The 27098-nt window shown below is 43.1% G+C and overlaps 1 protein-coding gene and 1 long non-coding RNA gene across 4 annotated transcripts in view; one reads left to right on the forward strand and one right to left on the reverse strand.

The window, feature by feature from the left end:
• LOC146358618 (uncharacterized) overlaps positions 1 to 12158 on the forward strand; it is a 179900-nt gene extending 167742 nt beyond the window's left edge. Inside the window, exon 5 of the long non-coding RNA XR_014785196.1 lies at positions 9989 to 12158. This is a non-coding gene — a long non-coding RNA (uncharacterized LOC146358618). The remainder of the gene's footprint in view (positions 1 to 9988) is intronic.
• Positions 1 to 27098, reverse strand: part of HIBCH (3-hydroxyisobutyryl-CoA hydrolase) — an 85681-nt gene that overhangs the window by 34793 nt on the left and 23790 nt on the right. The gene's annotated exons all lie outside the window — the stretch shown is intronic.

Here is a 27098-nt window from a genome sequence, read left to right on the forward strand (position 1 = left end):
GGGCTGGTCTCTACAGAGACCAATCGCTCTGTACAATGCAGCTTTATATGTTCCCCCCAGAACAGAGGTCAACAGTAACAGCCATTATGCTACCAGGGTACATGCCCAGGCCTCAAAGGCTGCTGAAGAGAACTGCACAGGCCCCAGAACATGATTCCGTTTTTATCCCACTTCCTCCAAAATGTCCAGGGAATGTACACAGTTTGTTCCAAATACACACGCACACTGGCAACGTCCTTGCAACAGCTCTGTGAGCTGAGCTGGGCTGAGACACACACACACAGGCCCAATGGGAACCAGCAAGCTTCGTGGACAGTACAGGATGTGAACCCGCATCTCCCCTGTCTTGTCCGAGACTCTAACTACTACACCACACAGGCTCTCGAAATACTACAAGAACGTGAGATGCACACACTTCTCTACAACATCCTGTCTCTTCACAGGAGTACTAGAGTGTGCATGGTCAGGACAACTGCCATCAAGCCCGACGGTAATCCTTTAACTTAAATTGTGCCTTCTTCTACTTCAAAGTTCTCCTATCGAACTGACATACCACAACTCAGCCTTGCCCAGCCCTGGTGACCTCCAGACGTATTGGGAAAGGCTGCCACACCTTAGCTACCTATATCACTCGGGCAGGTAACTTCTGTCTAACTGCATGTGCCTTCCCCCCTGCCAAAGTAATTTTAACACATTGGGACAGTAATGGTGATTTTTCATAGAATCATGGAAAAGTAGGGTTGGAAGGGGCCTACAAGACCATCCAGTCCAACCCCCTGCTCAACGCAGGAATCCAAGTCAAAGCATCCCCAACAGGTGGCTGTCCAGCCTCATCTTGAATGCCTCCAGTGTGGGAGAGCCCACCACCTCCCTAGGTAATTGGTTCCATTATACTACTAAATAAAGCAAAATAAATCTACTAAATTAAGTAGCTTACACTGCTTTATTTTAAAGAACATTCCACCATCTACCATTTTTAAATAAACCTTATTTTCCAAAGAAAGAAAAGAATAAGTATTCAACATATTACAGAGCTGCCATTATTAAATGAAAAAACCTGTTTTTACACTAGTCTTGTATTTCACTATTCACCCAGTGGCCCTAGGCAACCAGGAATTCCATGCAGGCAAGTGAGCTGGCTGGAAAGCAAATGAGCTGGCTAGCTGGTGGAGGGGCAGATTACTCCAGCCCTCCTCTGCAGTGGAGGCTGGTGGCTCCTATGCCAATGGGGAAGTGCATCCACTCTGGAATTCAGCCAGAACCGTAAAGGAGTTGTCCAAGGTTCTGAACCCTGTCCCGCAAATGGGCTCAGCACCTTGGATAGCTCCTTTAGAGTTCTGGCTGATTCTGACCCAGAGTGGATCCACAGCCCCACCAAAATCAGAGCCATGAGTCTCAACTGCCCCTCTGACAGCCCACTTGGGTTTTGTGCTAGTTGCAGAGAACGGAATCTCTTCCTCCGCAACCAGAAGGGATGGATCCCTTTCCTTCCTCCCTCCTCCGCTGTCTGTCCACTTAGTAAAAAGCTTTCCTTTCTTTTTTAAATATCCTCTTAAGATGCCAGTGCCTGTGTTTCTATGCTAACTACAATGGAGCGGGTTTCTTCTTCTCTGCAGCTCACATCAAAACACAGATTAGTAGCTTCTTAGCATACTAGTAACTTTTCTGGGCTTATTTGCAAGGCTGCTTTAAACCTCCCACAGAATTTTTCAACATCTAACTGTAATCAACAGTGTTCATTTGATCAAACAGCAACTGCTAGTATTCCACAGGTCAATGTGTTAACACCTTTTTTTGTTGCTGTTCTATGCTTTCACTATCAGGGAGTTACTGTGAAAGCCAGAGATTAGCTACAGAATTAACGGCACCATTTGTCTCTAAGATAACATTCAGAAGCTTAACAGTCAAGCCAATATGCCAGATGGGAAATTTACTGCCACATCAGCAAAGATTCAATCCTTTTTCAGTCTTGATTCAATGCTGCTTTCAATATTCTCAGTCATTAGTGCTAAGTAGTATACAGGTCAATCTCATACAAACTCTATGATGGAATAGGAGATTAGTACCCTCAATACATACAATATATTATTGTATAATATAATACAATATATTATATTCAATACAATATATAGAATCCCTTAGAAGAAATGGAGTAGCACTCATAGTCAACAAAAGGGTGGGAAAAGCAGTACTGGGGTACAATCTTAAAAATGATAGAATGATCTCAGTACGAATCCAAGGCAAACCATTCAACATCACAGTAATTCAAGTCTATGCCCCAACCACTGAGGCCGAAGAAGCTGAGGTTGATCGGTTCTATGAAGACCTACAACACCTTCTAGAACTAACACCAAAAAAAGATGTCCTCTTCATCATAGGGGATTGGAATGCAAAGTAGGAAGTCAAGAAATCACCGGGATAACAGGCAGGCATGGCCTTGGTGTACAAAATGAAGCAGGACAAAAGCTAATAGAGTTTTGCCAAGAGAACATGCTGATCATAGCAAACACTCTTTTCCAACAGCACAAGAGGCGACTCTACACATGGACATCACCAGATGGTCAATATCGAAATCAGATTGATTATGTCCTTTGCAGCCAAAGATGGAGAAGCTCCATACAGTCAGTAAAAACAAGACCTGGAGCTGACTGTGGCTCAGATCATGAGCTGCTTCTTGCAAAATTTCGGCTTAAATTGAAGAACGTCGGGAAAACCACTAAACCGTTCAGGTATGACCTAAATCATATCCCTTATGAATATACAGTGGAGGTGAGGAATAGATTTCAGGGATTAGACCTGACAGAGTGCCTGAGGAACTATGGACGGAGGTCCGTAACATTGTTCAGGAGGCAGCAACTCAATCCATCCCAAAGAAAAAGAAATGTAAGAAAGCAAAGTGGCTGTCTGATGAGGCTTTACAAGTAGCTCACGAAAGAAGGGAAGCGAAAAGCAAGGGAGAAAGGGGAAGATATACCCAACTGAATGCAGAGTTCCAGAGAACAGCAAGGAGAGACAAGAAGGCCTTCTTAAATGAACAATGCAAAGAAATCGAGGAAAACAACAGAATGGGAAAGACTAGAGATCTCTTCAAGAAAATTGGAGATCTCAAGGGAACGTTTTGTGCAAAGACGGGCATGATAAAGGACAAAGAAGGCAGGGACCTCACAGAAGCAGATGAGATTAAGAAGAGGTGGCAAGAATACACAGAAGAACTATACAGGAAAGATCTGAATGTCCCTGATAGCCATGATAGTGCGGTCACTGAACTTGAGCCGGACATCCTCGAGAGTGAAGTCAAGTGGGCCTTAGGAAGCATTAGTAACAACAAAGCTAGCGGAGATGACAGTATTCCAGCCGAGCTATTTAAAATCCTAAAAGATGATGCTGTTAAAGTGCTGCATTCAATATGCCAACAAATCTGGAACACTCAACAGTGGCCGCAAGACTGGAAAAGGTCAGTTTACATTCCAATTCCAAAGAAGGGCAATGCCAAAGAGTGTTCAAACTACCGCACAATTGCGCTCATTTCACATGCCAGCAAGGTGATGCTCAAAATCCTACAAGCTAGGCTTCAGCAGTATGCGAACCGAGAACTACCGGAAGTACAAGCTGGGTTTAGAAGAGGCAGAGGAACTAGAGATCAAATCACCAACATTCGCTGCATCATGGAGAAAGCAAGAGAATTCCAGAAAAACGTCTATTTCTGCTTCATTGACTATGCTAAAGCCTTTGATTGTGTGGATCACAACAAACTGTGGCAAATTCTGAAAGTGATGGGAGTACCAGACCACCTTACCTGTCTCCTGAGAAACCTGTACGAGGGTCAAGAAGCAACAGTAAGAACCAGACATGGAACAACCGATTGGTTCAAAATTGGGAAAGGAGTACGACAAGGCTGCATATTGTCACCCTGCTTATTTAACTTATATGCAGAGTACATCATGAGAAATGCCGGGTTGGATGAATCAGAGGTTGGAATTAAGATTGCTGGGAGAATTATCAACAACCTCCGATATGCAGACGATACCACCCTAATGGCAGAAAGCGAAGAGGATCTCAAGAGCCTCTTGTTGAGGGTGAAAGAGGAGAGTGCAAAAGCTGGTTTGAAACTCAACATTAAAAAAACTAAGATCATGGCATCTGGCCCCATCACTTCCTGGCATATAGAAGGGGAAGAAATGGAAGCAGTGACAGATTTTACTTTCTTGGGCTCCAAGATCACCGCAGACGGTGACTGTAGCCATGAAATTAAAAGACGCTTGCTCCTTGGGAGGAAAGCTATGGCAAACCTAGACAGCATAGTAAGAAGCAGAGACATCACCTTGCCGACAAAGGTCCGTCTAATCAAAGCTATGGTTTTCCCAGTAGTAATGTATGGCTGTGAGAGCTGGACTATAAGGAAGGCTGAGCGCCAAAGAATTGATGCTTTCGAACTGTGGTGCTGGAGAAGACTCTTACGAGTCCCCTGGACTGCAAGGAGATCAAATCAGTCAATCCTAAAGGAAATCAACCCTGAGTGCTCATTGGAAGGACAGATACTGAAGCTGAAGCTCATATATTTTGGCCACCTAATGCGAAGAGAAAACTCTCTGGAAAAGACCCTGATGCTGGGAAAGACTGAAGGCAAAAGGAGAAGGGGACGGCAGAGGATGAGATGGCTAGATAGCATCACGGATGCAATGAATATGAACTTGAGCACGCTCCGGGAGAGAGCGCAGGACAGGAAGGCCTGGCGTGCTATGGTCCATGGGGTCACGAAGAGTCGGACACGACTGAACGACTGAACAACAACAACCTTCAATACATCCGGTGTATTTTCGGGTAAGAATTGCATACAATTCTCAAAACAAAGGCTCTGGAAAAAAGAGCTGGAAGTTTATACATCTGTATTCATGGCACATATGTCTAAACAGGGAAGGAATAAGAGAGGTCAGCAAGCAACGTATTTAGTTTTTGGATGGCAGTAACTTTGGTTTGATTAGAGATTTTCAATTAGATATTTCAAAGCATTTTATAGATCTGAGACATCAATTCCAACTGGAAGGGAGGTAATTCTAACTCTACCCTCACCCTCTTTCACCTGCTAAGGAGGTATAAAAAAATTAAAGTTTAGATTTAAATTTTTAATAAAAATTAAAGTTTAGTCTATCACTTTCAATAGTGATAAAGTACAAATAACTGTATATCACACATGCATGATGTAGCAAAGTTCTTTGTTAATTAGTAATGTACATATAAGAATTTGTGCACTTAGTCTGAAAATGGAATATAAATACCATTGTGATAGTTGGGTTACCAAATAGGTTTAGCAAAATCTATTTTAAATGGGATTTAAGTACCATAGATTGCATCTATAATCCACAATCCAGACAGATTAACACTGTACAGCAAATGGGTCAGTCCACACGATACTTTTATCTCAAAATCTGGCAACTATGGTTTGAATTTGCTCTCCAAACCAGTTTGAAGCTGGAAGCAACTTAAGCTGCCTGTTTGAATATAATAGCAAACAGCAGCTTGCCGCATAGCAAGTAGTAAGTACATAAGTAACGGGAGAGGAGAAGGAAGGGGAGAGGAGAACTTAAAAAGGGGAGAGGAGAAGGAAGCAGGCACGCCTAAAGCTCAGTCATGTAACACAGCAAGCCATGGTTTGGCATTATTAATTCATTTATTTAAATGTATACCCCACCCTTCAAATACATTACCAAGATGGCTTACAATAAAATATTAACAACTCAGTAAAAACCCAATTCAGTAAAATAAGCTAAAATCTATGAGGGTAGCATAAAAATATTCTGTGCAGAACATATGCATGAAAGTTTAAAAGCCAGGAAAAATAAAAAGGTCTCTGTCTAGTGCCAAAAAGACAGAGTGGGTGCCAGGCAAGCCGCTCTGAGTAGAACATTCCAAAGCCAGGGCACCACCCTGGCTCTTTCCCTGGCTACACGCGAACCAACCCACTGTGTCTAGGTAAGAATGGAACCTTCCCATCACTGAACCTCCTTTTCTAACAACAGAAATATATCAAGAAATTGTTCCCTTTCCTAAGAAATTGTTCCTAAGTTCATCAAACTTATTCAAGAATTTATCTGTTTCTGCTTTTCCTTAAGCTAACAAATGGAACCAAGTGGTAGATATACTAGATCCATTTTATGCAGATCATGAGTCAATTCAACTGAGTTTAAATATGAGAAGCTGACTACAACACTATTGGACTTTAAATACTATGGGTTAGATTCAAATGTCCACCTATCCAAAACAGGGCAGGAGAAGCACAAAGGGGATTGTTCCTCCTGTGCTTCTCCTGCCCTGCTTGTTCGGCTAGACAGCCAACTGCGGCTGTCTTGCCGCGGGAGGACGGAGGGGGGAAGGAGACTGCTGTACGACACATAGGATGTGTCATACAGGCAGTTACAATCTCCTTGCCCTGGAATGCCCCCAGCCACGCCCCTTTCCGGTCGCTCCGCACTCTTCTTGTGAGCACGGAGGATGGGGCTGTTCCGCGCTGCCTCCAAGGCACCATGGAAGTGGTAGGAGGTCAGTTCTCCAGGAACCAACCTCGGCGTATGGGTTCCGAGGTCAGTTTCCAGGAAACAACATATCCTATGGCTGTCTAGCAGCCATAGGACTGCTCCCTAAATTGGTTAAAATAGTAATGAGACTGGATTACTAAAGGAGGAAGAAAGGAGGAACAGGTATGTAGCAAGGTATTTTTGCAATGCTCTCTTATGATTAAAACCTCAGGAAAGGCAGAAACGTGTAGAGTACTCTGGGCGGAATCCAACTAGTTTCCCTCTGCCAAAAGAAGGCTTCTATCAGCAGAATGGGGAGGGGTGCGATTTTCAACAATTCCTTGTCCTCCCTGCACCTCCTATGCCCCTCATCTTCTCCAGAAGTTTGGCGGACTCTGTTGTTTTGACTGTTATAAACATTGTAAACATTAAAAAAGAAAGGTGCACCATGTGTTTTATAATTAACAGGTTTAGCTGGGTTAATAAGAGTGTGTGTGTTTTAAATCAAGGATTATTAACTGTTGTGCCAAAGCTTTTGCAACATACCTGTGCCTGGCAGCATGTAGCATTTCTGAAAAGGATCTTAGTAGGATAATAAAAGCGGGATCAATATTTTTATCCTGCAATAAATTAACTTTTGCATAGCAAAATTTTATTAGTTGAACGCCCATTGCTTTCATATAGCCATTGTCAACTTTTTGTTGTTGAATTCTTTCCATTTAGAGCCAATCTAAACATTAAGGTAATACAGCTGAAAAAGGCAGCCATGTGTCCAACTCTCCCCTCCTTAACATTTAGTATAACTTAGCAGTGCCTTGATGTCACTGTGTGGTGTATTTCCCCAGCCCCCTCAAGCAGGAGCCAATGATATGGATCAGGCTCAAGGAAATGCAGAGGCTGTGATGTCAAGATAAGTGTAAGTTATACTAGACACTGGTGATGGGAGAGCCTGTGTACCTGGCTGTTGTCTTCAGCAGCAGCCAACCATTCATCACAACATCTAGTTTGGACCTTGCCCGTCAGCTGAGAACACCTTGTTTTCTACCCAAAGGCCTTCTTCCATCTCTGTGCTGCCACTGTATGTCGCATTCATAGGCTCAGTTTGCACATAATGCTAAATGACAGTTTACTGTTACAAGCACAAGCCTCCAACTAATGTGATCTCCCCTCAGTTTCTCTGGCACAGCCCTGAGAAGGAGATCAAAAGCACTTATTTCTATTTTCAACAAAGCATGATTTATTATGTCTGAAGCAGAACTGTGGTTTGTCATAACTATAGTTATTGAAACTAACCAAGATCATAAACCATGGTTTGAAGTTGGTTTATTTCAATAAACTACAGTTCACATGAATCAGTTTGTCCAAGTTCAAACATAACAACAAATCATGGCTGCTTGAAAATGGAACTACATGCTCTTGAACTCCTCCTTGTAGCTGCGCCAGAGGAAGGGAGGGGCGTGCACAAGTACAAGACTCGTGCATTTTACACTAAGCTATTGTTTATCATTACTTTCAAACACAGCCATAGATGATTCTCCTAGCATTTTCAAGAAGTTAAGGATTTGTAATTTCTGTCAGCTTTAGCTCCTGGAAGTCTTGTAGCATCCTTGAAAGGAATAGTACACCTTATTTTGGGAAAGCGTGCATTAGCAGCTTTAGTAATAAGTGCAAAGGTTTGATATTATCACTGCTCAGTAGTGCAATCATATTGTAACATTAGCCTATAAGGCTTTTATGAAACACAGGATGACCATCTCCTAATAATTATGATTTGTGACTTCTGTATGTTACCCTTCTTGTTAGCTAGCCTGTGTCATCAACCATTTGTTCAAAGCAACTAAATGTTTAAGCATGTATTCATAGGCTTACTTATCTTTAAACTGCATTCTTTCAATTATTACATTAACTGATGATAGTTCCCACACACTACGTGTTTCTAAATTTACACAGCACGTTCCATTATTCTGGCACTAAGCAGAATGAAGTGGCTGAAGGTTATATTTAGCATAGAACCAAGTGTTCAAAGTGATGGAAGGGCAAAATAATTAGTAAATGCTCTATAAGAACATACAGCTTGAAGGCAGATATATGGACAAAGACACTTTTCTTAAATGGCCAGAGACCATAGAAGAGCCTTCCCCAACCTGTTGCCTTCCAGACGTGTTGGACTACAACTCCATTGAAAAGATGAAGCATGGCTAAAATGTCAAACTGTTACAATCTATTCATCCACCAATGAATAAAAATCTCGTTCTGTGAGCTGGGATCCCAATTTCCCCATGCATGGGCATAAGCAGCAGCCCTTGTGTCTCATGGAGTGCTGCCCCAACTTTGAAGGGGAGGAGTTGCAACTGGAATCAGAGTGCTAAAAACTCCTGTGCACAAACAGAATACTGCCTGCAGCTTACTGGATCCCACCCGTTCTTAACAGCAGGAAAGTGGATCCAATGGTGTCATTCCATTGATGGAACTGCTTCTGTCAAGAGAACCAGGAGTGGGGTGACTCTCCCTCCCCTCATGTGCCTTCAAAATTTGCTCCAGAAGGCTGGGAAACCCTCCAAAGCAGCACAAAGCTCTATAGCGGGGAGGAGAGAGGAATGACATCCCTCTGCACTAGCAGACATCTGCTAGCATGACGTTGGATTTAACTCATAACATTTCAAAACATTCCCATCCCTAAAACATGTAATTACTGATTTTAGTAAGCGTCATGCTAAATGCTAAACAGTAAATGTTGACACTATAGGTAAAATTTGAGAAGCCAGGAACAAATTCTGACATTTTCCTTCAAACAGCAAAGTCAATTGAGTATCTTTGGTAAACAGCCAAATTTAATCATCACTTCCATCATTTACCTGCAAAGGACACTTAACATGGCATGGGGATGTCAAAAACAAGCTTCATTTCTGACATTCGTCAATTCATTTCAAGAAACACCAAGAGAAAAAAAAGGCTGAGCTAGTAAGAGATTGTGTGCTTATGCCACCCACCAACTTTAAATATTATTTACTTAGTCAGGGAGCATTGCCACCTGCCTAGTCTGGAAATGCCTACTCTGTCCTGATAAATGCTGACATCCACCTTACATGGGATAATTTGTAATGAAACTGGAACTTCTAAAAAATGTAGTCAGTTGTTCACAAAATATACCTTAAAATTAATTTAATGTTCATAGGTTCTTGAAACATACCAGTGAATGTCAGAAACGACTGTATAAAGACATCTATACCTATGCCATGGCAAATTTCATCCTTTACCAGTCAATAATGGAAATGAGGATGGAATTTGCTACTTTACTCAAAATACAGAAGTGGCCTTACCAAAAAAAATGGTTTGGTGTGTGTGGGGTCTTTTTTACATTTTCCAATAGCCTCCTAATTTTTTAGAACACCAAGTTCATCAAGTTTCACATGCACTGCAACTTGATTAAATATGCAATAGATAAAGCATTCTTCATTCTTTTCTCTCTCACACAGATAGTAAATCTTGAGTGCCAAATTCCAGCTGAAATGGAAGAAAAAGCATCTCCAATACCTCAACAGAGAAAAAAAATCCTGCTTAAGCTTGAAAAGTCACATTTTTATTAATTTATTTGCAATTGTTGTCCTTAGAATGAGTTTGAAATTCACCTTCCTCCAATTATTCAGAATATATTGCCCACCTTTCAAAAAGTGATGTGAATAATGTGACACTGTTTTGGACTCCACATTGTTCCATTCCTTGAGCAAAGCACCATTTACGTACTTTCCTTTGCTAGTACGTAAGTCATTTTGATAACCCAGTTGTCAGTTGTTTCTCAGGAATTGAAATTTCTGGAGCATACCCTTAACAATAAAAATATGTCTTCAGACTTGTTTTAAAAGAGTAACGCCACAGACAAAATCATGATAAACAGGAATTTTCTGCTTCAAAACACATTATAAACATGTCCTCAGACATGCTAGAATGAGAGCAAATGGGACCTCAGAGCATTCAAGAATGTGTTTTCTTAGAAATGTATTATCAATATTTTGTGAAGTATTTATTGCTTATAGCAGCATGGAAATATAAGCATGACAGGTTATTATTTTGCATATTTAACCAGCCTATTCTAAACATTTTACAATTCATGGTGAACTTCAGAGGATCCCCAAATGACCTCATCCCTATGAAAAGTGAGTCTTGCGAACTTGCGTCCCAGATAATAGCTGGATAAACTAGACATTCGTATGCTATCTTATTTAGAACAAACTAGAGAGGAACCCATACCATTGCCCTAAATTAGGTCCAGAGATTTGTTCTGAAATACAGTGAAAAAGCTCATTATTAGGAAATAACTATGTTTAGTTTTCCTATTACATCGGACAGTATCCACTGTGCCTCTGCTTTGTGTGTTGTGCTAGAGGGACCTGCTTCTAGTGCAACAGGAACCTACCTCCACTGATCTATCCCATTCTGGAAATAAGCACTTTAGCTTGTCTCCGGTTGCTTTAGGAAGCACCAGCTTCCGGTTGCACCACTGGTGGGTCCCACTGGTGCACAGGCAGCACTGGATACTGCCCATTATATGCATTTTTAAAAAATAAACAAATCTCATAACCACATAGTACAGTGAAGTAGTCACAAACGATGGGAGCGATAACTCCGTGTAGCAAATAGTTCACCCACATAGGAAGAAACCTGAATGTGCAAAACATCACGTTACGCTGGTGCTTAGCTACTAGTATGTTTTTGGACCCAATACAGTGTGCTGGACTTGAGCTATAAAGCCCTAATTAGGCTAGCTCCTGAGTAACTCAGGAACCATCTGGTCCTATGTGGATTTTCCTGTAGCTTAAAACCAGCTCAGGAGACCCTGCTGGTAATTGCTTTACAAAAGCAACAGTCATTGTAGCAAGAAAATGAAAATACTCCTGCAAAAGAAGGCTAGTCTTTAAAATTCAGTTCATGGACTATTTGTACAGGAAAACCACAATCAATACCAGAGACTAGAGTGCAGCTATTGTAACAAAACTCCTTCAACAGAAAGAACGGACAGCAGTTCAGTTGTATTTTCCAAATAAGCAGTCACATATAGAGCAATATGCAAAACAGAAAGATGTACCCCATCAGATAAACAACAAACATCAGCGTTGGAGTCTTGAAACAGGTATAAAATACTCCAAGACATAACTATTCTGAGGCTCCAATTTTGTTTTTTAAAGTGCACAAAATTAACCTCCCTCCATACAAGCTGACAAACAAAGAAATCTTCCATTAACTACCATTTCCCATTTTGTCTGAACTAGGAAACTATGGTTAGCAACTATGAAACATCCAGGATATTAAACCATGATTTGTTGTTGTTTTAATACCCTGGCTTGTTCTGACGCTGTTAACCATAGCTCCCCAGTTCAGAGGAAAGAGGAACCCATGGTTAATGGAGGTCTTCCTGGTTTGTTTGCCACCTTGCATGAAGGGGCCGCACACAGATGAAAGGCCCATTCACATCTCAGCTTATTAAGCCAAGGTATGATCGATCACCTGAACTCTGGGTTAGGGTGACTAGCATCCTTTTTTGCGAACCACAGCATCCCAAACTAAGATGTTTTTCCTTCAATAAATCTTATGTATGATGTTTTTCCTTCAAAGAAATCTTGATGCTTTGGCTAATAAATACCTTCCAGTAATAAACTTTTCAGGAGTGATCTTGCATTTTATATTATGCAAAGAAGGGTAAAGATTTTAAAGAAAGGTTTTATAGCTCCTGATGTTTCCCATTGCAAACTTGCCAAGAGTCAAAGAGCTACAAACAGGGTTTGGTTTTTTTGCTTCTTTGAAATCTTCCATTGTTTCAGTATAGAGAACTTATAATAAGAAGCACCCTGCATTACACTCAGGTTTATAGACCAATAAAAAGGGATCTGTTTATCTGATTTGCTCACCACACCCAGGGACCAGTACAGCAACCACCTTTGAGACAAGAATTCATTTGACTGTGGAAAAACAGCTACCTTAAATATGTACATGTAGAAGGCATTTTGGGTTTCCCAGTAGATGTCAATACTGGCTCTAATTTACTCATTTTACTATAGTGACTATGAAGTTATGAATGAGAAGAACGGAAAAGTTTCACAGAACTGCAGTTTCACATTTCCTTCAAGCCTTGAATCCCAGCAGTGCAGCAAAATGTAGCAGATTGATCTCGTGGATTTTAAAGCCCAAGTCTCCCTGGGTTGGGCGAGAAGACACCACACTTCCCAGCCCAAGGCGACACCTTGAAAGCAGCCATCTCAGAGGAGCAGGCTACTTCTCTAGCCGTAATCATCTACAAATCCCCTGTGCCTTGTCGAAAGAATAGAAGATGGCCACGTTGCTACTCATTTGTAGTGCAAGGCCCAGACATCTTTCCTCCTGTGAAGGGGATATCGCATTTTTCCAGCAACATTTTGTACCTAAGGAATTAGCATTTCCCCTCTTGCTTCTATAGCAATTGCTGCGCAGAATATTGGCCACGCAAGTGTCACAGACATAGACTAGATACCGCGCACAACATGAACAGCGAGAGATAGCGGAACAGTACCCACGCTGTTAATGTTTATTTGCATTTTACAGCTTTGCGATTCCAGCACAGGGACATGCCTCCAGCTTTAAAAGCAAAAAGTGACACATGATCAAGGCTATTATTTCCCCTCATCGTTCTTCGAACCTCTGGTTTCATTTTTTTCATTGCTTTTTTTCAGCATGGGCTTCCCCCTTTCCTGCACCATACTGATGTAGCAAGATTTTTTAAAAGGGAAGCAGCCATCCTGCTGTCTCCCCACTACGTTCACCCCTTTCATCCAAGCAAGGCTATTGACTTCTTCATTGTATGTGCATAAGGTTCTGCTGTGTTCCAGAACAGAGGCATGGACTTTCACGCTAAGGCAAAATGAGATTGGGCATGCTTTGCAGTCATGTAGGGAAGGCCTTACCACCACTGACTCACCCACAGCTGGATGGCTAGTGAAATGTTTGCTATTTTTATGATACGCCATAACCTGCAGAAGTAACACCCACTGCTCCACAAATAAAAGAAGTTCCTGCTCTATTAAGTCAAGTTCAGCTGAAACTTTTCCATTTCTGAAAATGCTAATTTGCATCTTCCATTTAGCCTAGTATATCTGGGCTACAAACAGAACTCCACTCTGTTAAGCATAATGAAATACTAACAGGGGTGCTGACAATGTCAACTTGAGACTTGCTTTCTTGCCAACTTTTGAGGGACCAAGACATTTGTAACATGCATGAACTCCATGTGTTACTTCCCCCTGCCCCCTAAAAGAGCATAACATTGGATATATCTAATCAGCAAAAAAATGTATTTTAAAATTTTCTATTTCGAGTTTTTATTAAAATGGGCATGTATTCTAATCTTTGTAAATTATATAAATGCAGCTTAATTGTGGCAGCTTGCTCTACTACTACAAGTCAAATAAAGCCTTCTCTAAAGCTGCTTTAAAACACACCTTGTATTGTAAAACACACGCCATTAAAGCCAAGTCAGCAACTCAGCTCTAGATTAAGAGCCACTTTCTGACAGTATTCCTATACAGTTTTCTCGGAGCTAAATGGGGTGGGGTGAGGAACCCAGATGGCTAATGCCAACAATTTTCTATTACAACAAGCCATTGTAAGATTGGATTAGAGGCAGAATGGTTTTGCAAAAGGGAAAAAGCTTTGGCTAATCACTTCTATTCAGTTTCAATGTGTAGATCAAACGTGTTCCAGACATGTCTGCATTACAGTTTCTCAGTCCAAAAACATCCTGCTTTCAGTGCCAACACCATTACATCCTGTGTGTACTTTAACTCTAGAACAGGTCACCATAATTTGCACTATTTATTTCTAGGTTAAAATGTACTGTGAACTTCTTCTTGTTCTTCTTCCTCTTCATGAACTGAGCAAATTGTTCTGAAGTCATTACACAAGCCTAATGGTATTCAAATGAGTAACTGCATGCCACTGAAAGAACCCTGCTTCCAAATCCATTCCTCCAAAGTCCAAGTATATACAAAAGAAGCTCTACAACCCCACCTATTGGATATTTTAAAATGTAATTAGACAGCAAACCAGGGCCATACATGGCATCTATTAAAGCAGGGATGGGCAACCTGTGGCCCTCCAGATGTTTTGGCCTACAACTCCTATGACCCTTCACCATTGACTATGCTGACTAGAGTTGATGGGAGTTGCAGGCCAAACAACTGGAGGGTCACAAGTTTCCCACCCCTGCATGAAAGGGATGATAAACTGAACAATTATATAGCCGAGTAGCAAGTTTGGGAGAAGTTCCTTTTCAACCCATTTTAAGTACCATATCCCACCAATGTTGGACTAATCCCTCTCGCTCTTCAAGCTTTATATGCAAAATTGAAATGCATAATCGCCAACCCCATGGACACAATTTAAAATGCCATCAGACTGTCTTACTAGGGATGCCATCCTAAGCACACTTAATTAAAAACACAAGTTGATATCAATGGAAGGGCCATAGCTCGGTGGTAGAGCACATGCTTTGCATGCAGAAGGTCCCAGGTTCAATCCCCAGCTTCTCCAGGTAGGGCTGGGGAAGTCTCCCAACTGAAAACCTAGAGAGCCACTGCCAGCCAATGCAGACAATACTGAGCTAAATGGATCAATGGTCTAACTCGGTATATGACCATATACTGAGCCTCCTATGACCATACTTCCACTAACAGGGCAATAGAATCTGGAACATGTTCCAGTGTTATTAAAGATGTCAGATTTCCACAGGATATAGTACAATAACTATCAACCTCTTTTGAGAACTGCAGGAGAATTCCAGAGGGCTAAAATGTATGCTCCATATTGACCCCTAAATTCTCACCTTTGCCAACCACAGTATTAGAATATCCACTGCACATAGGCTGAGTGTTTCGCCAAGTCTACAGAGAGCCAGAAGTCATGGCTAATGACTGTGAAAATGTGTAATTTGTGTCGGTAGAGGTGATAATTGAATTGTTAGCATTACAACTTTTCACTGCTGATCAATGATACCAGCAGGAACATTCAAGCTAAGTGCTCATCAAAAGATGCTAAATTACATTTGCCTCCGTGCCATTATTATAACAATTGCTTACTACATTTACCTCATAGCTGTAGATGTAGGCAAGTGTGAAATGAATTCACTTAGAACAAGTACACCAAGCAGAACTTTGCTAACTGGATGTCACCCAGCTCTGAATGCATTCATAGCTGGCTTTACTGTAATATTTATCAAGCACTTTCTGCGTGCAAAGTGCTTTAAAGCTGCTCTTCAGAACCATCACAACCATTTTTCTATTATTCTATTATCACAATCTATTTTTTCACATTTTAAAGATATGGAAAAGAGAGCTGAGGAAATTGCCCATGACAACTGCGGGGGAGAGGGGAGGAAAAGGGAAAGAGAGAAAAAGGTCATGACTAAAGCTGGAATTTTAAACACGAGGTATAAGCTCAACCACACTGGCAACTAATGGCCCACAACTGTGTCTCAAATATAGACCTACAAAATCTACAGTGCCCAGAACCTGCTATTTTGATCCACTACACTGATGATACAATGATATGTAGCTATGGCAAGGGCTGGAGCTCAGTGGTAAAGGACATACTTTGAATCTGGGACATTTTGCATGCAATCCCAGACACCTTCAGTGTATTTATTTAATATAAATACACATTAATGTATCTGGTCCTTCCTCTCTGGCAGGTACCAGAGGGTAGCACTGGGAGAGAAGGTTTCGGACCCATGGCCGCTCACTTGTGGGGTGCCACAAGGTTCCATCCTCTCTCCGATGCTATTTAACATCTATGTGAAGCTGCTGGGGGCTATCATCAGGAGGTTTGGGGTGCGGTGTCATCAGTATGTGGATGACACGCAGCTCTACCTCTCGTTCAAATCTTCACCAAGGTTGGCCGTAGAATCCCTGTCCAAATGTCTGGAGACGGTGAGTGGATGAATGGGGAGGAACAAGCTGAAGCTGAACCCTGACAAGACCAAGGTACTTTTGGTGGGAGACAAGAGGAGGTTGGGGGATGTTGACCTGGTATTGAATGGGGTACGGTTACCCTTGAAAGACCAGGTCTGCAGCTTGGGAGTCATCTTAGACTCTCAGCTGTCCATGGAGGCTCAGGTGTCAGCTGTGAGCCGGACAGCGCTGTACCAACTCCATCTGATACGGCGGCTGCACCCCTACCTTCCCGACCATCTGCTCCCATCGGTAGTACATGCACTGGTCTCCTCTCGTTTAGACTACTGTAATGCGATCTACGTGGGATTACCCTTGAAGACGGTTTGGAAGCTGCAGCTGTTACAGAACGCAGCGGCTCGCCTGATTAAAAGCAGCCGCCGGCGAGATCACATCACTCCAGTGCTGAAGGAGCTGCACTAGCTACCAGTTGTTTTCCAGGCCATATTCAAGGTGTTGGTTTTGACCTTTAAAACCCTATATGGTTCTGGCCCAGCCTATCTCAAGGAGCGCCTCCAGCAACACCAGATAGGCTGCTCAACAACATCAGCCTCGGATGGCCTTCTCTCTGTCCCATCAGCCAGGACAGCTAGGCTGGTGAGGATGACGGAGAGGGCCTTCTCTGTGGTGGCCCCCACTCTGTGGAACTCCCTCCCTAGGGAACTCCGCCATGCCCCTCTTTAATGAGCTTCTGCCATGCATTAAAAACATGGTTGTTCAGGCAGGCATTTGGGGTGGGCTAGGGTAATTTTTAGAAATGTGATGTTTAAAATGTTGAATTTTATGGTATAAACTGTTTTTATTGTTGTACATCGCCCAGAGTGGCTGGGTGACCGGCCAGATGGGCGATTAATAAATTTAATAAATAAATGAATAAATAAAATTAAGACATTTATTTACAAGCCTTCATCCTGTTATCATCCTGTTCAGGATGGTGTACAGCCAATAATACTGATAATAAAAACAACAAGACACAGATAAAATCCTTAAAAACTCAAATTCACAAGAGTGTTTAATGCCTTGGTGGCATGCAAAAAAACATTTTTGCATGCCACCTGCAATGTGGGCACAGGTGGGAATCTCTTGGGAGGACATTCCACCACTAAGGCAGCACTGCTGAGGCGGCCCTCTCCTTTCTTGTTAAGTAGCAGACTTCCGGTAAAGGAGGTACCTGGAGCAGGACCTCGGCAGAAGATCTTAATGCATGGGCAGGCTGATACTGAGCAGAGGCATTCCCTCAGGTATCTGGGTACCAACCTGTTTAGGGCTTCAAAGGTAAGGATAAGCACCTTGAATTGGGCCTGTAAGTAAACAGGTAGCCAATGCAGTTCTTTTAAGACTGGCGTAATACGTATACACCTGGCCATATCAATCAAAAGTCTGGTAGACAAATCCTGCAACAGTTGAAGCTTCTGTGTCATCTTCAAGGGCAGCCTCACATATAACCCACTGTAGTAATCCAACCAGGAGGTTACTAGAGCACAGATGACCATGGCTAGACCACCCCTGCACAGAAACAGCCACAGCTGGCAAACCAAGCAAAGTGGATGGAAGGCACTCTGTGCCACCAGGGCCTCCAGGGACCAAGAGTACTTCCAACTTTCCAACCTTGGAGTGGGGTGCCACCCCATCCAAAACAGATTACGCACCAATCCCCCAGACCCAAGAGCCACCTAGCCACAGTTCCTTTGTCTTGCCAAGATTCAGGATCAGTTTATTGGTCATCATCCAGCCCATTGTTCAGCGCCTTCACAGTCTCACCCGACACAGAGATGCCAAGGAGAAAGCATGGGGCGTTATCAGCATACTGATGGCACCCTCACGCCCAGGATGACCTCACCCAGCAGCTTCACAGAGATCAGGAATGGGCAATTTCTGGGCACTGGGAGTCTGAATTGCCCCACCCCCAGAACCCAATGGGGGCTGCACCAAAACCACTGCCAAATTTGCCTCCTGGAGACTTCCAGGAGCACAATTCTGCTTGCAAACAAGGCACATGCTCCTTGTGCACCTCATTTCCTTGCAAAATCATTTGCTGCAGCCGCAAATGCAGAGGCAGCAGGGGGCCGCAAAAGCAGCCAGGGGGGCCACACGCTGCCCACCATGATATAGATATTAAAGACCATGGGGTATAAGATGGAACCTTAAGGGACCCATAACACAAATACCATGGGGTTCAATAACCCTACCACCACCACCAAATATGCTGCTTTCTGGAACCGACCCTGCAGGTAAACTGTCAGGTAGCAGGTGATGGGAAAGACATCTGTCAGAGACCTTGAAGAACTGCTGCCAGTCAGCATCAACAGTTCTGAGCTGGATGGCCACAGTGGTCTAAAATGAATTCTTATGTCCATATTCAAGGGATTTGACTGAGATAAAGGGATTCATAACTACTTTAATTCAAGCTGATGTATCCCAATATGAACTGTACTGAAATGTCCTTGTCCGCTATTACTTTTCCTACAGAAGTGACTTTCTTCCATTTAGCTGCATAGCCATTAGAACAGTAACTCCCAAACTGTGTGCTAGGGCACACTAACTGTGCCATGGGAGAGAACTGCTAGCGTGCCAATAATTAAAGGCTCCCATGAGCCCAAAATACCCACTAATAGAGGAGGCTTTCTCTACATCTCTTTTAGCCTTCACTCTTTTCACTCAGCCTCCTCAGAGGCAGGTAATTTAGCCGAGTCTGCAATAGGACAGATCACGTAATTCGAATCCTATGCAAAGTTGCATAGGATATGACTTCTCTGAATGAGTCTCTGCTCTGAGCTTTACCTTTCTAGTCAGGAGACACAGGAGGTGTCATGGGCCCAATCTTTCAAGCACACACTCTGGCATTCTGACACAGGTCACCTCAAACGAGTAGGAGTCTTTTATTGTGGCAAATCCCACAGTGAAAGCTTAATGGTTACACCCTTCAGAAATCATATAACTGGTGACAGTTAGCTATAGGCTCCATAAGTAATTCCAAAACAATCCAAAGCTAATAACTATAACCGTGTCAGAGGTCCCTACAACTTGGTTTCCCCATTGCAATCACTACGGCTCGGAATACAGGGCAAAGGGCTTGAAAGATTCCTGAAGTAATCCATCCCAGGCAATCCAAGACAAGGGTTCTAGAAAATGACCTAAACAAATCCACACAAGCAGAGATTTAGTCCAACCTTGAAATCCTCATTGGAACCTCTGGTGCTGCATGGGTCAAGGCCTATCAAATCCACGAGTCAAAAGATACATATAAGAGTAAGTCCAGAATAACCCTACACGTCCAGAGATTTCAACGACCACAGCTTCCACTTCAGTATCTCCAGGCTACATGGGTCCAAATCCATAGCAAACAAGAATTCAAGGTCTATGAAAAGTATAGCAGTACTTTTCATGGCAGGTTCTTAACACAAAGTTCAAAAAGACAAGGGTCCAAATTGGATGAGGAGTTCAGTGAAGAGTGCCTCAAGAGGCTCAGACAGCAGTAAGTCCAAACAGAGAGGATTTGGGGCAGTAAAGAGGAGAATGTTCCTAGCAACAGCTTCCAATCTGGGCATCTGCTTAAAAGCAAAGGTGTGGCTGCAATAGCCCTCCTCCTGAACAACGAACAAGGGATTTTAGTCCATTAACGAGGCCCCTGTCCAAACAGGGCACCTCCATTCTGTCCTTCAGGACTGACAGTTCAACCTGTGTGACACCTTCAACCCCCCACCCCCACCCACTTCCTTCCCTGTCAAGGCAAAAGCTAGTAGCTGAATGGGAGTAAATTAACTCCCGCCTGCTTTCCTCAGAGAACAATGACAGAGAGACGCTCATGCTGATTCTGACAATCCACAGGCTGAACAGGCCCAAACCCTTCTGGACCACTTCTGATCAGATTCTGGCTATAAACTATAAGGCCCACTGCAACACTGGAGCTGGGCCACAACAGGAGGTGAGTAATTCTGACACTTTCAAGTCGTAGAAGTCTTTGGGAGTGTTCAAATGAAGTGTACCTCCAATTTTAATTAAGCGGGGGGAAGTGTGCCTCAACTCACTGCCAGCTCCAGGTTTTTGAGGAACTCTGGGCATGACACTCTCAATGGGCCCCCTCCCCTCCCTTCTCACTGCCATTGTCACCAGCTGCAATTGCTCATCTTCTTTCTCATCATTGCTCCCACTTACCAGCTTGACAAGCAGAGAGCCGTGAGCAAGTAGGCAGGGGCATCTACTGCTCCTCCTCCTCTTCACCACCATTGTCTGGGCCAGGGCGAGAGGCAGGTTGCAATGGTGAAGGGGAAGAGTAACTCCAGACCCACCCTTGATGCTGGCCCTGCCTCAGCTGATAAGACATTTGGAAAAACAACACGTTCGAGGAAGGTGTAGGACAGAAATGAAATTAAAAGGGATAGAAAAGCACCTATACAGAGAGGGACCACTAACCCATCTTGCTCAGTGTTATCTACATTGTCCGGAAGCAGTTCCCCAAGGTTTCAAACAAAACTCTTTCCCAGCCCTACCTGTCAGGGATTGAATCTGGGATGTCAGGGAGTGTACCGGGGACCTTTTGCATGCAAAAGCATGTGCTCTTTAAGGGGCCAGAGCCCAGTGGTAGAGCACATGCTTTAAATGCAGAAGTTCTCAGGTTCAATCCTGCTGCCCAGGTTTTCCAGGCATCTCCAGGTAGAGTCAAAGAAGTCACTGGTCTCAAATCCCGGAGAGCCACTGGCAGTCATTGTAGCAGGGGTGGGCAATTTCTGGCTCTCCAGATGATTTGGCTTACAACTCCTATTATGCCTTACCATTGGCTATGCTGGCTAGGGCTTATGGGAGTTGTAGGCCAAAACATCTGGAGGGCCACAAGTTGCCCACCCCCGGTGTAGACAATACTGGCCAAAAGGAAACCTGAGCTCTGAAGGAGAATGGTTGTGTACAGCAAAGAAACCAGAAGCTTGCTGCAGCGTCACAGAGGGAGCATGATATCACCATGGAACCCAGACAACATCACAGAACTGAGCAGGACTCTATCGAGAATTACAGTGTCAGCATATTGTATGGGGAGTGATATGGGATTCTAAACTCATCATATATTGAGGGGAAGTTACTTATTTTTTATGAAGTTGCTTAAACCTAGAGGGTTTGGCTTTCAAATCCTCATCTCAGATCACTACACAATCAAACCATGGCTACCGCTTAGCCCACCACCATGGAATCTGGCTTGAAAAAGTACTGGTTATACTCTCGCCTTTTTCTCCTATCAGCAGAAGGAGCATGGATCTATCACCCAGCAACTACCAGCTCCTAGCCTGGTCTCCTTCAAGGGCTGTACTAATTCCAGCAGCTCAGCCTCATTCCCTTCCCCTGGGGCTCCTTAGTGGGAGTGGAGGCCAAACAGCTATGCCAAAGGGTATCAACCGGGGGGAAAACAAGAGAAGGGCAGGAAACTCCACCTACATGATCCTGGCCCGCACAGAAGCCACATCGTTTTTGTCCCTCAAACTGATTTTTAAATGCAATTTTATTGGAAGAGTTTTTGTAAGCTGCTTATAAAATGAATGAATAACGCTAGCAACCTCCAGCAAAGGAGATAGTTACCTTGTCGTTGTGCTGGAACTTGAGCACCTCAATGATGCCATGAGCTAAACCGTGAAGGGACACCCAAGACGGGAAGGTCATGGCAGAGAGGCCAGACTAAATACGATCCCTGGGGAAGGAAATGCCAACCCACCCCAGTATTCTTGCCATGAAAACTAAATGGATCAGTACAACCAGAGATATGTCGGTATACCATCAGACGATGGGGCTCCCAGGTCAGAAGGTGGTCAAAATGCTACTTGGGAGGAACAGAGGATAAGTTCAACTAGCCCCAGATGTGATGACGCAGCTAGCTCAAAGCTGAAAGGACGGCTAGTGGCCAACGGTGCTGGTGGTGAACGACGAATCCGATGTTCTAAAGATCAACACACCATAGGAACCTGGAATGTAAGATCTATGAGCCACGGCAAATTGGATGTGGTTATTGGGGAGATGTCAAGATTAAATATAGACATTTTGGGTGTCAGTGAACTGAAATGGACTGGAATGGGCCATTTCACATCAGATGACCACCAGATCTACTACTGTGGACAAGAGGACCACAGAAGAAATGGAGTAGCCTTCAAAATTAATAATAAAGTGGCTAAAGCAGTGCTTGGATACAATCCAAAAAATGATAGAATGATCTCAATTCGAATTCAGGGTAAGCCATTTAACATCACAGTGATCCAAATATACGCCCCAACCACAGATGCTGAAGAAGCAGAAGTAGATCAGTTCTATGAGGATCTGCAGCACCTACTGGATAGTATGCCAAAAAAAGATGTTATTTTCATCACAGGAGACTGGAATGCTAAGGTGGGTAGTCAAACGACACCTGGAATTACAAGCATGGTCTGGGAGAACAAAATGAAGCGGGACATAGGCTGATAGAATTTTGCCAAAAAAACTCACTGTGCGTAACAAACACTCTCTTCCAACAACTTAAGAGATGACTTTATACATGGACTTCACCAGATGGTCGACACCGAAATCAGATGGACTACATCCTTTGTAGCCAAAGGTGGCGGACATCTATGCAGTCGGTAAAAACAAGACCTGGAGCTGACTGTCGTTCAGATCACGAACTTCTTATTGCACAATTTAGAATCAGACTAAAGAGAATAAGGAAGGCCCACAGATCAGTTCGATATCAGCTCACGAATATTCCTCATGAATATGCAGTGGAGGTGAAGAATAGATTTAAGGGACTAGATTTAGTAGATAGGGTCCCGGAAGAACTATGGACAGAAGTTCACAACATCGTTCAGGAGGCGGCAACAAAAAACGTCCCAAAGAAAAAGAAAACCAAGAAGGCAAGATGGCTGTCTGCTGAGACAATGGAAGTAGCCCAAGAAAGAAGGAAAGCAAAAGGCAACAGTGATAGGGGGAGATAAGCCCAATTAAATGCAAAATTCCAGAGGTTAGCCAGAAGAGATAAGGAATTATTTTTAAACAAGCAATGCGCGGAAGTGGAAGAAGATAATAGAATAGGAAGGACAAGAGACCTCTTCCAGAAAATTAGAAACATCGGAGGTAAATTCCAGGCAAAAATGGGTATGATCAAAAACAAAGATGGCAATGACCTAACAGAAGCAGAAGAGATCAAGAAAAGGTGGCAAGAATATATGGAAGATCTGTAAAGGAAGGATAATAATATCGGGGTTAGATTTGACGGTGTGGTCAGTGAGCTAGAGCCAGACATCCTGAAGAGTGAGGTTGAATGGGCCTTAAGAAGCATTGCTAATAACAAGGCGGCAGGAGATGACGGTATCCCAGCTGAACTGTTTAAAATCTTGCAAGATGATGCTGTCAAGGTGATGCATGCCATATGCCAGCAAATTTGGAAAACGCAAGAATGGCCAACAGATTGGAAAAGATCAACCTATATCCCCATACCAAAAAAGGGAAGCACCAAAGAATGTTCAAACTATCGAACAGTGGCACTTATTTCACATTCCAGTAAGGTAATGCTCAAGATCTTACAAGGTAGACTCCAGCAATTCATGGAACGAGAATTGCCAGATGTACAAGCTGGGTTTAGAAAAGGCAGAGGAACTAGAGACCAAATTGCCAATATCTGCTGGATAATGGAGAAAGCCAGGGAGTTTCAGAAAAACATCTATTTCTGTTTTATTGACTATTCTAAAGCCTTTGACTGTGTGGATCATAACAAATTGTGGCAAGTTCTCAGTGGTATAGGAATACCAAATAATCTTGTCTGCCTCCTGAGGAATCTGTATAACGACCAAGTAGCAACGGTAAGAACAGACCACGGAACAACGGACTGGTTTAAGATTGGGAAAGGAGTACGGCAGGGTTATATACTCTCACCCTACCTATTCAACCTGTACGCAGAACACATCATGCGACGTGCTGGGCTTGATGAAGCCAGGGCTGGAGTTAAAATCGCTGGAAGAAACATTAACAATCTCAGATATGCAGAAGATACCACTTTGATGGCTGAAAGCGAGGAGGAGCTGAGGAACCTTATGACGAAGATGAAAGAAGAAATGGAAAAAGCTGGATTGCAGTTAAACCTCAAAAAAACCAAGATTATGGCAAACAGCTTGATTGATAACTGGCAAATAGAGGGAGAAAACGTGGAGGCAGTGACAGACTTCGTATTTCTAAGCGCAAAGATTACTGCAGACGCTGACTGCAGCCAGGAAATCAGAAGACAGTTACTTCTTGGGAGGACAGCAATGACAAATCTTGATAAAATGGTGAAGAGCAGAGACATCACACTGACAACAAAGGTCCGCATAGTTAAAGCAATGGTATTCCCCGTAGTAACCTATGGCTGTGACAGCTGGACCATAAGGAAGGCTGAGCGAAGGAAGATAGATGCTTTTGAACTGTGGTGCTGGAGGAAAATTCTGAGAGTGCCTTGGACTGCAAGAAGATCAAACCAGTCCATACTCCAGGAATAAAGCCAGACTGCTCACTTGAGGGAATATTAAAGGCAAAACTGAAGTACTTTGGCCACATCATGAGAAGACAGGATACCCTGGAGAAGATGCTGATGCTAGGGCAAGTGGAAGGCAAAAGGAAGAGGGGCCGACCAAGGGCAAGATGGATGGATGATATTCTGGAGGTGACAGACTCAACCTTGGGGGAGCTGGGGGTGGCGACGGCCGACAGGAAGCTCTAGCGTGAGCTGCTCCATGAAGTCACGAAGAGTCAGAAGCGAATGAACGAATAAACAACAAATGCTAGCAGTGGCTACTAGTCATGACGACTATATATTAGGTCCAGTATTGGAGGCAGTGTGCTTCTCAATACTGGTTGCTGGGGAACACAATCAGGAGGGTGTTATTGCACCCATGTCCTACTTGTGGGCTGCAATAACAAAGGCATCTGGCTGACTACTGTAAGTCTAGATAGGCCTTTGGTCTGATCCAGCACAGCTCTTATATTTTTATGCTTTGAGAGATTCCTGGGGCTATAAAGCAGGATATACATTTGGACTTCAATGAACATGGAAATGCACATGCACACACGCACAGCCTTACCTCTTCACCCACCTACACTATTGCTTTCTACACAAACACAACTTTCCAGTCAAAACCACATCATTATGTCCTGGTCTTTAAGCTGGTCTTGCACACTTTGAAGTATCTGATACAAGAACAGGTAGAAGACGGATATTCAACAAAGGCATCCTGTGCAGAAAACCACACAGATGATGTATCGGAATGATTTTAGCCAGGAGATGAGTACTTTATTACTGTGGTAGTGAACTGTTACACTGTGCTTCTTTTGCATAGATTTCAGTTTTCACTGAATTGCCACGGACTGTGCTTTTTGCATTCAATTACTATTGAACCTGGTTACAGTTTCCCTCCGCTTCCACTCCCATGTTTATAGACACCTCCCAACTGAAGATAATATTGCATGCATGTGATGAAAGGGACTTGAGCCCATAATAGCTGCTTGCCAAGGTGGCTATGGGAATCTTTGTTGTTCTTTAGTGCTGCACACTAACACAGCTACCTCTCTGGAAACCTTAAGCATATTCACTTGAAACCAGTCTCATTGACGCCAGTGAGACTTACTCCCAAGAAACGCCTCCCTCTCTAGAGGGGGGGGGGATTTGTGTATAAAAATATGTTTCACAAGCTCTCTCGAAAAATCCTGAAGAAGGCATTTTGAGAAGTCACTGCAAAATGGCTGCCCATGCTATATATCAAAATAGCCAGTCTCTGAAATGCCTTGGTACATTTTACAATGGAATGATACACCTCCTTAATTGTCCTCAAGACAGGCAAGTGCAGTTGCTGGCTTTTAAGACCACACATTCTTTCCACTGGTAGCTAGCCACAAATGTAGAAACCACAACCGCATTACACTTTTATTCAGTCAGCAGTGTTCCTTAGGTGCTCCTCTTTAAGACAGCTTTTACTGCATAGCACTAAAAATACTATGCATACTGTTAACATATTTATGCTGCTTTGCATGCCTGATAAGGTTCCTCTGCTATTTATGCCAAGCTTCATTCTGCTCTTTCAAGTGGATTTACAAACTAATGGAAGAGAAAAAGAGATTAACATTTAATACAATCCTCTGCAATATTAGGAACATACATCATTCAGCTGAATGGAACCATTTTAATTTCTGAATAGCCAGCACAGGCATACTTTGAAGAAAAGGTTCTCGAAGATCACCAAACCACACTCACTCCCCTAGACCACCTGTTCTTTGCTTACAAAACTGTAGCATAAAGCAACATCGCTAATGACTCTGTGGAAGACCAGCTGCAAAAAGAACTCTAAATAACTTTGCAAACATTTATTGGGTTTCCATGCAAAAGGTCATATCAAGCCACCTCAGTTTATTCCATGTATGTGAATTGTTAAAACTATGGCCTGGAAGGTCCCTAAAAGCTGCTCCTGCCTGACTTCACTTGAAGCGGTCTATTTTCCACCCTGGCCTACCTCACAGTATTTTATCTTGACAGATGTTTGCCTCTTTCTGCCTCAGTTCCATTCTGGCACAACTCACTTGAAGACAGATGGTTTAAACAAGGAAACATCTGCAGAACTGATAATCAAGGAAAAAAGATTCAGTC

The sequence above is a fragment of the Heloderma suspectum genome, chromosome 1, assembly GCF_057233095.1.
Source record: "Heloderma suspectum isolate Gila_16-S chromosome 1, 16-S_ref, whole genome shotgun sequence".
NCBI classification, from domain to species: domain Eukaryota; kingdom Metazoa; phylum Chordata; class Lepidosauria; order Squamata; family Helodermatidae; genus Heloderma; species Heloderma suspectum.